We start from the raw sequence: 11,603 nt of genomic DNA on the forward strand, positions 1-11,603 counted from the left end.
GCATGCAAGACTCCATCATAGTTTTCTAATGAGCCACTGAACATAAAGTAAGTCCCATAATGAAAAGAAGAAGACAGGGATGAGACACACAACGTCTTCCACAGAAAGTTCTCAGTCATGGGAAGAAATAACCACATCAGTGACTTATTTTTCATTAAACAAAGTTCAGCCTCTGCTTTAGAAGAAAAGTTCATAAAATTTAAGGCTCAAGGGGAGAATTGCCATTCTAAATGGAAAAGGAACTCTAAAGAATTACTTGCAAACTTTACAAATGTATTTAAAAAAAAAAAAGGACATAAAAAAGCTTTTCCTGGGAGTTTAGGAGAATTTGGGGCAAATAGGGTTATCAGTATGTTTGGAATTCAGTGATAATAGAAGTATTTTGGAAAATCTTCATTAAATATAATCTTCATGAGGAAATGAATTCTTTATCTATTGTTGACAATTACATCCCCTTTCTTTAACATAGCACTTGCTATTTATTAGGTGTTTGGCTGTATTTATTGAATTAAAGGATAAATGAATGCCTGGGTTATATTTTTGAGGAAGACTGGCAAGAATGAAGTATTCATAAGGCAATAAATGTAATTCTAGATACGTGAAAATCAAGCATAGGAGTACTTCTTAGTTTTCCTTTTAGGGCATTTCAGGATTTTGCTGTTTCCCTCTATTTTTCAATATTAATTTCAAAGATGGTCTCAATATTCTGCTTTTAAACAGCAAATATGTTTGGCCAGAGTTATAATCCCATTTTTTGAAAAATGAGAATGAAAGCAAGAAGATTGTTCCTTCAGAAGGCTCATAATATATAATTTTAATAGGCTTTGATCAAACATTTTAAAAGCAAAAGTATTCATACTAATGATTATATGATAAATGTTGCTATGGTACTTTCTCCTGAAGTGTTTTTTGGTGCTTTTAGGACCTCATTAATAATCTAATAGGTAAATATCCTCTTAATCATGAAAAAAATATTCTCAGAAACTAGTTTTTTATGATCAAGAAATTAGGGAATGAGAGAGACCAGGAGAACATTCATGGTTCAAATTGTTGTTAATTATAACTGCAAATCATCTAATAATAAAGGTATTTTCATGTCATGAACCATGAAATTTCAGCTTATTAGTCACTATTTGAACTGAAAATGGGAAGCAGAGAAGTGAGATTCACCTGAGAAGTGGTATTACTTTGCCACTTTTTATGATATACTGTGATAATAGTCATTCTGTAATTGACGTACACAATACACTCACTGCACTCAATATGCCAAAAATTTGGAAAACTCAGCAGTGGCCACAGGACTGGAAAAGGTCAGTTTTTATTCCAATCCCAAAGAATGGAAATGACAAAGAATGTTCATACTGCACCGTTGCACTCATCTCACATGCTAGCAAAGTAATGCTCAAAATTCTCCAACCGAGGCTTCAACAGTACGTGAACCAAGAACTCCCAGATGTTCAAGCTGGATTTAGAAAGGGCAGAGGGACCAGAGATCAAATTGTCAACATCCATTAAGTCACAGAACAAGAAGAAAACAAGAGAATTCCAGAAAAATATCTACTTTTGCTTCATTAACTACACTAAAGGCTTTGACAGTGTGGATCACAGCAAACTGTGGAAAATTCTTAAGGAGATGAAAATACTAGACCACCTTACCTGCCTCCTGAGAAACCTGTATGCAGGTCAAGAAGAAACAATTAGAACCAGATATGAAACAATAGACTGGCTCCAAATTGGGAAAGGAGTACTTCAAAGCTCTATATTGTCACCTAGTTTATTTAACTTATATGCAGAGTATATCATGTGAAATGCCAGGCTGGATGAAGCACAAGCTGCAATCAAGACTGCTGGGAGAAATATCAATAACCTCAGATATGCAGATGATACCATCCTTATGGCAGAAAGTGAAGAGGAACTAAAAAGTCTTTTTTTTTTTTTAATTTTTAAATTATTATTATTATTTTTTTACTTTACAATATTGTATTGGTTTTGCCATACATCAACATGAATCCACCACGGGTGTACACATGTTCCACATCCTGAACCCTCCTCCCACCTCCCTCCCCATACCATCCCTCTGGGTCATCCCAGTGCACCAGCCCCAAGCTTCCTGTATCCTGCATCAAACCTGGACTGGTGATTCATTTCTATATGGAAAATTCTTTTTTTTTTTTTTTACCTTGGGCAAGTTATTTATTTATTTATTTATTTTTTTAAATTTTTTATTCCTTTATTTCTCATGTGTTCCCCATCCTGAACCCTCCTCCCTCCTCCCTCCCCATACCATCCCTCTGGGTCGTCCCAGTGCACCAGCCCCAAGCATCCAGCATCGTGCATTGAACCTGGACTGGCATCTTGTTTCATACATGACATTTCACATGTTTCAATGCCATTCTCCCAAATCTTCCCACCCTCTCCCTCTCCCACAGAGTCCATAAGCCTGTTCTATACATCAGTGTCTCTTTTGCTGTCTCGTATACAGGGTTATCGTTACCATCTTTCTAAATTCCATATATATGCGTTAGTATACTGTATTGGTGTTTTTCCTTCTGGCTTACTTCACTCTGTATAACAGGCTCCAGTTTCATCCACCTCATTAGAACTGATTCAAATGTATTCTTTTTAATGGCTGAGTAATACTCCATTGTGTATATGTACCACTGCTTTCTTATCCATTCATCTGCTGATGGACATCTAGGTTGCTTCCATGTCCTGGCTATTAGAAACAGTGCTGCGATGAACATTGGGGTACACGTGTCTCTTTCCCTTCTGGTTTCCTCAGTGTGTATGCCCAGCAGTGGAATTGCTGGATCATAAGGCAGTTCTATTTCCAGTTTTTTAAGGAATCTCCACACTGTTCTCCATAGTGGCTGCCTTTTGATGAAAATGAAAAAGGAGAGTGAAAAGCTGGGTTAAAACTCAACATTCAAAAAATGAAGATCATGGCATCTGGTCCCATCAATTAGTGGCAAAAATAGATGAGGAAACAATGAAAACAGTGACGGACTTTACATTCTTGGGCTCCAAAATCACTGCAGATGACTACAGCCATGAAATTAAAAGACACTTCTCCTTGGAAGAAAAGCTATGACTAACCTAGACAGCATATTACAAAGCAGAAGCATTACTTTGCCAACAAAGGTCCATATAGCCTAAGCTATGGTTTTTCCAGTAGTCATGTATGGATGTGAGAGTTGGACCATAAAGAAAGCTGAGCACCAAAGAATTGATGTTTTTGAACTGTGGTGTTGGAGAAGACTCTTGAGAGTCCCTTGGACTGCAAAGGGATCAAATCAGTCAATCCTAAAGGAAATCAGTCCTGAATATTCATTGGAAAGACTGATGCTGAAGCTGAAGCTCCAATATTTTGGCCACTTGATGTGAAGAACTGACTCATTGGAAAAGACCCTGATGCTAGGAAAGATTGAAGGCAGGAGGAGAAGGGAATGACAGGATAGATTGTTAGATGTATCCCCAACTCGATGGACATAAGTTTGAGCAAGCTCTGGGAGTTGGCAATGGATTGGAAGCCTGGTGTGCTGCAGTCCATGGGGTCGCAACAGGTCGGAGACAACTGAGCGACTGAACTGAAATGAACTGAACTGAACTGAATTGATGTACTCGGGCTTCCCAGATGGCACAGTGGTAAAGAATCTGCCTGCCAATCCAAGAGATGCAAGAGACATGAGTTCAATCCCTAGGTTGGGAAGATCTCATGGAGTAGGAAATGGAAATCCACTACAGCATTCTTGCCTGAAAAATCCCATGGATTTAGAAACCTGGTGGACTGCAGTCCATGGGGCTGCTGAGAGTTGGCCATGAGAGCATGCATGCAACTGATTTACTAGAGTATGCAAATTATTAATTCTATACCCACATCTAAATAACAAAAACAGTAGGTGTATATGGTACAGATATTTAGATTCCCTTCAAACATACTTTTGCAAAAAAATTTTAGTCAGTTCTCTCCAGGTGGAATAAGACATAGTATGTATTCTCAGGACTTCCAAATGCAAGATCAAAGGAGCAAAGGGAACTCAAGACACATTGACAAGAGCTGCCCAAGCTAAACTGTAAGGAATTAGCCAATGTGTTTTGAATTGTCCTTTGAGAAGCTGTGACACAGAGTACTCTTCATAGGAAATTGTATAGAGGAAGAGAGTAGGTAGGAGCTGTAGGGGAGCCCTTGACAGAGGATTTATCTCTTTAACATTTATCTTTCCTCAGTATGAGACAAACTCTCTATCTTCCCAATATACAAAATATTTTCTCTGCAAATTTTTTATGCTTTTTTTTCCCAGGTGCCATAGGCACAGGGCAGGTCTGAAATTTCATCTTGTAAGATCCATTGGTTATTCTTATTCATAAACTATTAGAAGTTTGAGAATAATAACTATATGAAGGAGAAAGAAGTTATATAAGATGATTATAAAAAATACATGTTTGTTGGAAAAATTAAGAAGCTATATTTTAAACCTCAACTAAGAATTTTCTACGTCCTAATTACCCCCAGTTGTGCTTAAATGGAAAGAGAAAGCATTTAACATAAATTTAAAAAAAATTTTTTTTTTAGTTACAGTGGCTTTATCTTTAAGCCACAGAAAGGTATGAGAGAAACTAAAGTGTATATGGGAATGGAAGAAGTCAATATTAAAGGGCTGCAATACTGTATGATTCCAACCAACTACACGACATTTGGGAAACAAAAAGCTATAGACACAGAAAAAGATCAGTGGTTGTCAGAAGGGTTAGAGGGAAGGAGAAATAAATAGGTGGAATACAGGGAATCTGTAGAGCAATGAAACTATGGTGTATGATGCTGTAATGGTAGATGCATGTCGTTTGTCAAAGCTCAAAAGATGTACAATAAAAGACTGAAGTCCTAAACTATGGACTGTACTTAATAAAGTGCCAATATTGCCTCATCAATTGTAACAAATATATTACACTAATGCAAAAGGTTAATATTAAGACACAATTGGGTGGGTAGGGTTAAGGGGATATATAAACTATGCACCTTCTCATTTTTTCTTTAAATATAAATCTGCTCTATAATGCAAAAGTGAAGTAGCTCAGTTGTGTCCAACTCTTTGCAACCCTGTGGACTGTAGCCTACCAGGCTCCTCCCTCCATGGGATTCTCCAGGCAAGAATACTGGAGTGGGTTGCCATTTCCTTCTCCAGGGAATCTTGCCGACCCAGGGATCGAACCCAGGTCTCCTGCATTGCAGGCAGATGCTTTAACCACTGAGCCACCAGGGAAGCCCACTCTATAATGTAATATATGTTAATTTTTAAAAGCTTCATTTCAAAAGTGAGAGTCCTCCAAATATTATCACATTTTTCTCTCATTGAAACTTTAACATATTTCAATAAAGGACAATTGGTAATATACTGACATATTTTAAAATAGTCTCAATAGTTTGTCACAATAGATGGTCATGTTTAAAAGAAGTCACGATACAGGAAAATTCTTTATATTTTATAGTATGGGCTTCCCTGGTGGCTCAGATGGTAAAGAATCTGCCTGCAATGCAAGAGACCTAGGTTTTATCCCTGGGTCAGAAAGATCCCCTGGAGAAGGGAATGGCTATGTACTGCAGTATTCTTGCCTGGAATACTCCATGGACAGAGGAGCCTGGGAGGCTACAGTCCATGCGGTCACAAAGAGAAGGACATGACTAACTAACACTAACAAGTTTGCAAAATGAGCTGGAAAAAAGTGCAGAATTGTTGCTAACAAGCTGTTCTGGGATGGAAAACTATCAAATGAAATTTAAAACTGGAAAATCCAATTATGAAATAAGAAAGATAAATTTAGTCAGCTAATCCAAATGTTGACTGCAGGTCTCTGTTATAAAAGCAGTTGCTCAGCATGTAAAATACCCAAAAGACTTCTCAGCCCAGAGGTTATTCCCTGGGCTGTTTTTCATGGACATCTGTGTACAATACAGATGCATCTATAAACATATATCTTTCTACACCCCTATTAGCTAGACATGACTTTTTGCCTATAACCTGGGAACATCACTGTGGGAATTCAAGATCTTCCTTTTTAGGGTCTAAGGGTTTAGAAAAACCATGTATCTAAAAGGTAAATTAGAACAGTTTCAAGCTTATAACTCTGGGTTCTGCAGGCCTGAATTTTAAAGCAGGCTTTCCATACTCATCATGTATGTAATGTGACCTTGAGAAAATCCTTCAAAGACTAAATTCCTTTCTATGTAAAACTGTGATGCTAAAATGACTACTTTATATGGTAGTTGTGACTGTTAAATTGGATAATTCATTTAAAGTGGTTAGAATAGAATTTAGGAAAATGCTGAGCACATTTTAGGGACTGATAAATACTTGCAATTATTATTTTTACCATTACTATTTTATTGTCCATTCCTGTGCTGATATCTGATATGTCTTCCATGTAAACCCGCTGACATTTTCCATGTGCCTGCTGTACAGCAAAGTCAGGCCATACTTGGGGACATTCAGATACATGAAACAAGACTTCAGTTTAGCAACATTAATAATATTGTGGCTATACCTCCATATTTTTAATGAACAGACATTCAAAAACCTCTCAGAGTTTTCAGTAAAAGTACTTTTACTTATTCTATGGGTTTGCTTCTTGATAAGGAATTTTGTTTTTTTCTTCCTACTGGAATTTCATGAAAGGGGTGAAAGAGAGAGAGAGAAGGATCAATTTGTGTTGATAATTTGGTAACGTGCCTTAATTCTTTGGTAAGTATTGGGATAATTTGAAAAGGACTTCAGTTAACTTAAGGGAGTGCAGCTAGATATCTTGAAATGCAGAGTAGTTTTCCATTTGCTAGACGGTGTGACAATCTCACATGAAAAGTAAAGATTGTGAATTCCAAATTTTGTATTGTTCTTTTTAGATGAAATAATATTTATTATTCAAAACTTTGAAACATGCTAAGTTTCAGTCAAATATTGTGAATTTATATATATGTTGCCTTTACCAAAAATATTAATTTTGACTGCAAACATGACTGACTAAATTTATGTTTTAAATGGGCTTGAAACATGGATAGTTTTTAATTTGAGGGTTTTTTTTCCAGAAAATATTTTATATTTTTTGATATATTGAAAAGAATTGCTGCTATTGAGAAAAAGTTGCTGAAATTTGATCTTATTATTTTGTTAGTGAATATAAAAATTGCATTCACTCTGTTCTTTCAAAAATGTTTTCAGTAATAGATAGTGAATAACATTGGGCCTTGACATTTTTCAGGGACTTTCTTGTTCTGAATGAGAACATTCTGTAATATTCTGAATTTTGTGTTCATTGATTCTATTTCATGATCCCTGAGAATTAGTCTTAAATTATGGTATGTTTAATATTATAATTTTTGTACAACAGTTTAAATGTCATGTTAATTTGAACATTGTCTTCAAGAGTTTAGATGAGGGGCAGATGAGTAAAGGTTTTTTTTCTTTATTGTAAAAAAATAGACCAAAGAAAATATCTTACCCCCTCAGGACTGAAACAAGAATTAAACCTTTTATGCTGCCTCCAATTCTATGTCAGACCACCGTTCCATCTCCTCCCAGTCAATCTGTCCACTGAACAATGGAATATTAATTCTCTCCAATCTTCATTTCTACCAAAACAAAGGAGAGAGGAAAATTACCTTTTCAGTTTTAAAAATTTATTATCAAATTAGAGAGAAACACTATATACATAGAACTCTTAAAGATTCAAAAGACATGTGCATAAATCATATAGTTATAACCACTGGCATTACAAAAAATAAAAATTTTATCTCAACATTTCTGATTCACAAATTTTTCAGAGATAAAAAGATTTCCCATAAAAAGGGAGCAATTTGCCAATGATCATTCAGTTATTCAGTAACTTTTCTTAGACCACGTTCTTCTAGTTTACAGTACTAAAATTAGTACTTAAGACTTGACTTAGTTGAAGGAAAAAGTGCTCTTTTTTACTGTTATTTACTCTGGCTCTTTTCCTTGTTTTTCACGTAATAGATTTTGGCCACTTCTTTAGAACAACATCAAACTATACATCCGCTCCCTTCACTGCCTTCTTGCTGACTGGTGTCCCAGGATTAGAAGACTTCCAAATTTGGATTTCCATCCCTTTCAGCTTCATGTACCTTTTGGCTGTAACAGGCAATGGCCTGGTTATGGCGATGGTGATCTGGGACAGAAGCCTCCATGAACCCATGTATCTCTTCTTGGCCATGCTAGCTCTCAATGATGTTCTACTTTGTACTGTCACGGTGCCCAAAATGCTTCTTATCTTTTGGCAGGGCCCTTCCATATCAACATTCCCTGCCTGTCTCACACAGATGTTTTTTGTTCATGCTCTGTTTCTCTCTGAATCTGCTGTCCTACTGGCCATGGCTTTTGACCGCTATGTGGCTATCTGTGCACCACTCCATTATAGCACCCTACTTACAGGCTCTCTCATGAGCAAAATGGTCCTGGCTCTGGTGGCTCGAAGTGTGGCTGTGGTCACCCCTGGCATCCTACTTATTCTCCGCCTGCACTTCTGCCGGAGCAACATCATTCACCATACTTACTGTGAGAACATGGGCATTGCCAAATTGGCTTGCAATAGCATTGTCCCTAATAGCATTTATGGGCTCACTGCTGCTCTCCTCACCACAGGACTGGACTTTGTCCTTATCTCCCTGTCCTACTGGTTAATCTTGAGAACAGTCTTCCGACTGCCTTCTAGGGAAGCCCGGACAAAGGCCTTTGGAACTTGTGGAGCCCATACATGTGTCATCCTGATATTCTACACTCTGGCCTTCTTTTCCTTCTTTACCCATCGCTTTGGACACCATGTACCCAGGCATGTCCTTATCCTCCTGGCAAATCTGTACTTACTGGTGCCGCCTACCATGAACCCCATTGTTTATGGGGTAAAGACAAAAGAGATAAGGATGCGACTGCTAGGACTCTGTGCCCAACCTAAATGATCCAAGAGTAATAAAGCAACAAGGAACAGGGGAGTCCAGGACTGAGAAACAGGGTTAAATATCAAGTCTAAATAAATCTGGACAGATTTACTCCTGCAACATCTATGCAATGAATAATCTTTAAAAATTTGTATTTCTAAATGGTATTTTCCTAATATTGGGTAAAAAGGAAGCTAACAAGGTACTGCTCAAGTACCACCAAGAATTATCTGAACATTTAGGTAACGTGCCACTGTAGCTACATACATGTAAATATCCTTTGGATAACAAATAATGCCTCTTCCACTTCAATTTTCTATGGATAGGACAAAATGTAAACTCTATATATTCACATTTTTTTTTTTATTCTAGTCTTACCATAACATCCACGGGGCCCAGAATATACACATAATTAATAAACATTTATTGAATGGATAAGTATCTTAATTAATAAAAATGCTAATGATTTTATGTAACAAACCCCCAATATACCTTATGCAGTATATATACCTACAATTTAAATATTTCATTTCCTTTCCTATCAAAAAACTTTCCTTTTGCTTCCACAAAATATGAATTTCTTATCTCTTTCAATACCTTAGTGTATTAAAGATTCTTTTGGTGACAAACAATAGAAATTACCTTTGGTTAGATAAAGAAAACAAAAAGCAGGATATTTCATGGTAACATTCCATGGATGTCATGAGAGCCAAGGATAATTTGAATATCTATATCTCAGGTAGGATTAAAGTCAGCCTTCTATAAGACCTCACCAGCAGGAATGGATGACCTCTTTATTGAATCTGGTGACACTATCTGGTCTTAGCTACAATATCTGTAGGATAAGATGCATAATTTCCCTATATTGGGTCAGATTATTCAACCTGGACCAAACAGTTATATCCCTTATTCTGATTTAATGGGGATGAAATTGTGTCAGGGCAATTCTGAAGAAAAGGAAAGTATGACAAGTGGTCTGGATTCTGTTCACTGGATTCATGTGGTGTGTTTATATTTAGCACATGCAATTGTCCTAGTTTAGCTCTTCCTACACTAAATATTCTTGCTAGCTGCATTCCATTGTATTAGGACAAACTTTATCATCTGTGAACTCGCATAACATAATTACTGCAAAGTAACTCCTTATCTCCACTAGAAAACATTCATCTCTTGATTTATACAGGAGCTAAAATATTTCTCTGGCATCAAACAGTAAAAAAGTGCATTGTGAGCATAATAGAAATATATACATGGTCAAATGCTTGAAGCATTTTGACTGTCTTGAAAATATTTATATTGTTATAATTCTTTTTATAAATATATATGGCTGTTTCTAGGTATTCTGTGTAATCACATACTTATCCATGTTATAGGTTTTTTTTAAGGAAATTATGTTTTAATATTTATTCAATTGAATGAGTGAATGACTCATTCATGTTAATGAGTCATTGCATTAGCTATGCATTAGCATTCATAGCAAATGAATGCTAATGAAGCATGCTAATGAAATATTTTGCAGCAACATTTTATATAGAAAAAAAAGCTAAATACTTTTAGATGGTAAACTGGATACTGATATCCTCTGCTCTGATTTTTTGCTTTGCTATCATGTTTTGCTACAAAGGGCTTTCTGCAGCATAAAGATGATCAATGCAAAGTCCAAATATTAACATTTGACACAATGAAAACAATATCATTGCATTTTTGCCTAATGATAGGGGATTGGAACACAATGATAAATTATTATTTGGCCTTCTAGATATCTTATAGATTCTTCAGGTAGGCAGAGAATGCTTTTAGAAGGCAAATAAATACTCATGACTTTATCAAACAATAAAAAGCAAAGACATCACTTTGCCAACAAAGGTCCATATAATCAAAGCCATGGTTTTTCCAGTAGTCATGTATGGATGTAAGAGTTGGACCTTAAAGAAGACTGAACACTGAAGAATTGATCTTTTCAAATTTAGTGCTGGAGAAGATTCTTGAGAGTCCCTTGGGCAGCAAGGAGATCAAATCAGTCAATCCTAAGGGAAATCAACCCTGAATAACTCATTGGAAGGACTGATGCTGAAGCTGAAGCTCCAATACATTGGCCACCTGATTTAACAGCCAACTCATTGGAAAAGACCCTGATGCTAGGAATGATCGAAATCAGAAGGAGAAAAGGACAGCAAGGGTGAGATGGTTGGATGTTTTCACCTTTTCAATGAACATGAACTTTCACAAACTCCTGGAGATGGTGAGGAACAGGAAGGCCTGGTGTGCTGTAGTCCATGGGGTCACAAAGAGTCAGATACAACTTAGCGACTGAACATTCTATATATTACAATATGAGTAAGAGTGTCTCAATTTATAAACCCATGTACAAATAAGATAGATGCTTAGATCATATTATTGTGAATTTAGGGAAGAACAAGAGGCCTTCCTCTTTCAATAGCACTATCTATTTGCTGGGATTTCAGCTTTCATTAAATTATTAAAAACAAGATAGTATTTCTGTTCTCAATTCATTATACAAACTTGCGATCATAGAATAATAAAAAATGCTATTCATTCATTTGTTTATTCAATCACTCATGTCTTCACTGACTATATTTCACTGGAAGAGTTATCTTAATTTTGAGACTATGTGTTTTCTGAATGTTTTTAGTAAAGT

General features: G+C 36.3%; 1 long non-coding RNA gene across 1 annotated transcript in view; it reads right to left on the reverse strand.

The window, feature by feature from the left end:
• Positions 1-2,429: 2,429 nt before the first annotated feature.
• The window catches only part of LOC139187164 (uncharacterized), a 102,595-nt gene continuing 93,421 nt past the window's right edge, over positions 2,430-11,603 (reverse strand). Inside the window, exons 2-3 of the long non-coding RNA XR_011570781.1 lie at positions 7,492-7,621; positions 2,430-2,874 (exon numbers count right to left, since the gene is read on the reverse strand). This is a non-coding gene — a long non-coding RNA (uncharacterized lncRNA). The remainder of the gene's footprint in view (positions 2,875-7,491; positions 7,622-11,603) is intronic.

This window comes from Bos indicus, chromosome 15, assembly GCF_029378745.1.
Source record: "Bos indicus isolate NIAB-ARS_2022 breed Sahiwal x Tharparkar chromosome 15, NIAB-ARS_B.indTharparkar_mat_pri_1.0, whole genome shotgun sequence".
NCBI lineage: Eukaryota > Metazoa > Chordata > Mammalia > Artiodactyla > Bovidae > Bos > Bos indicus.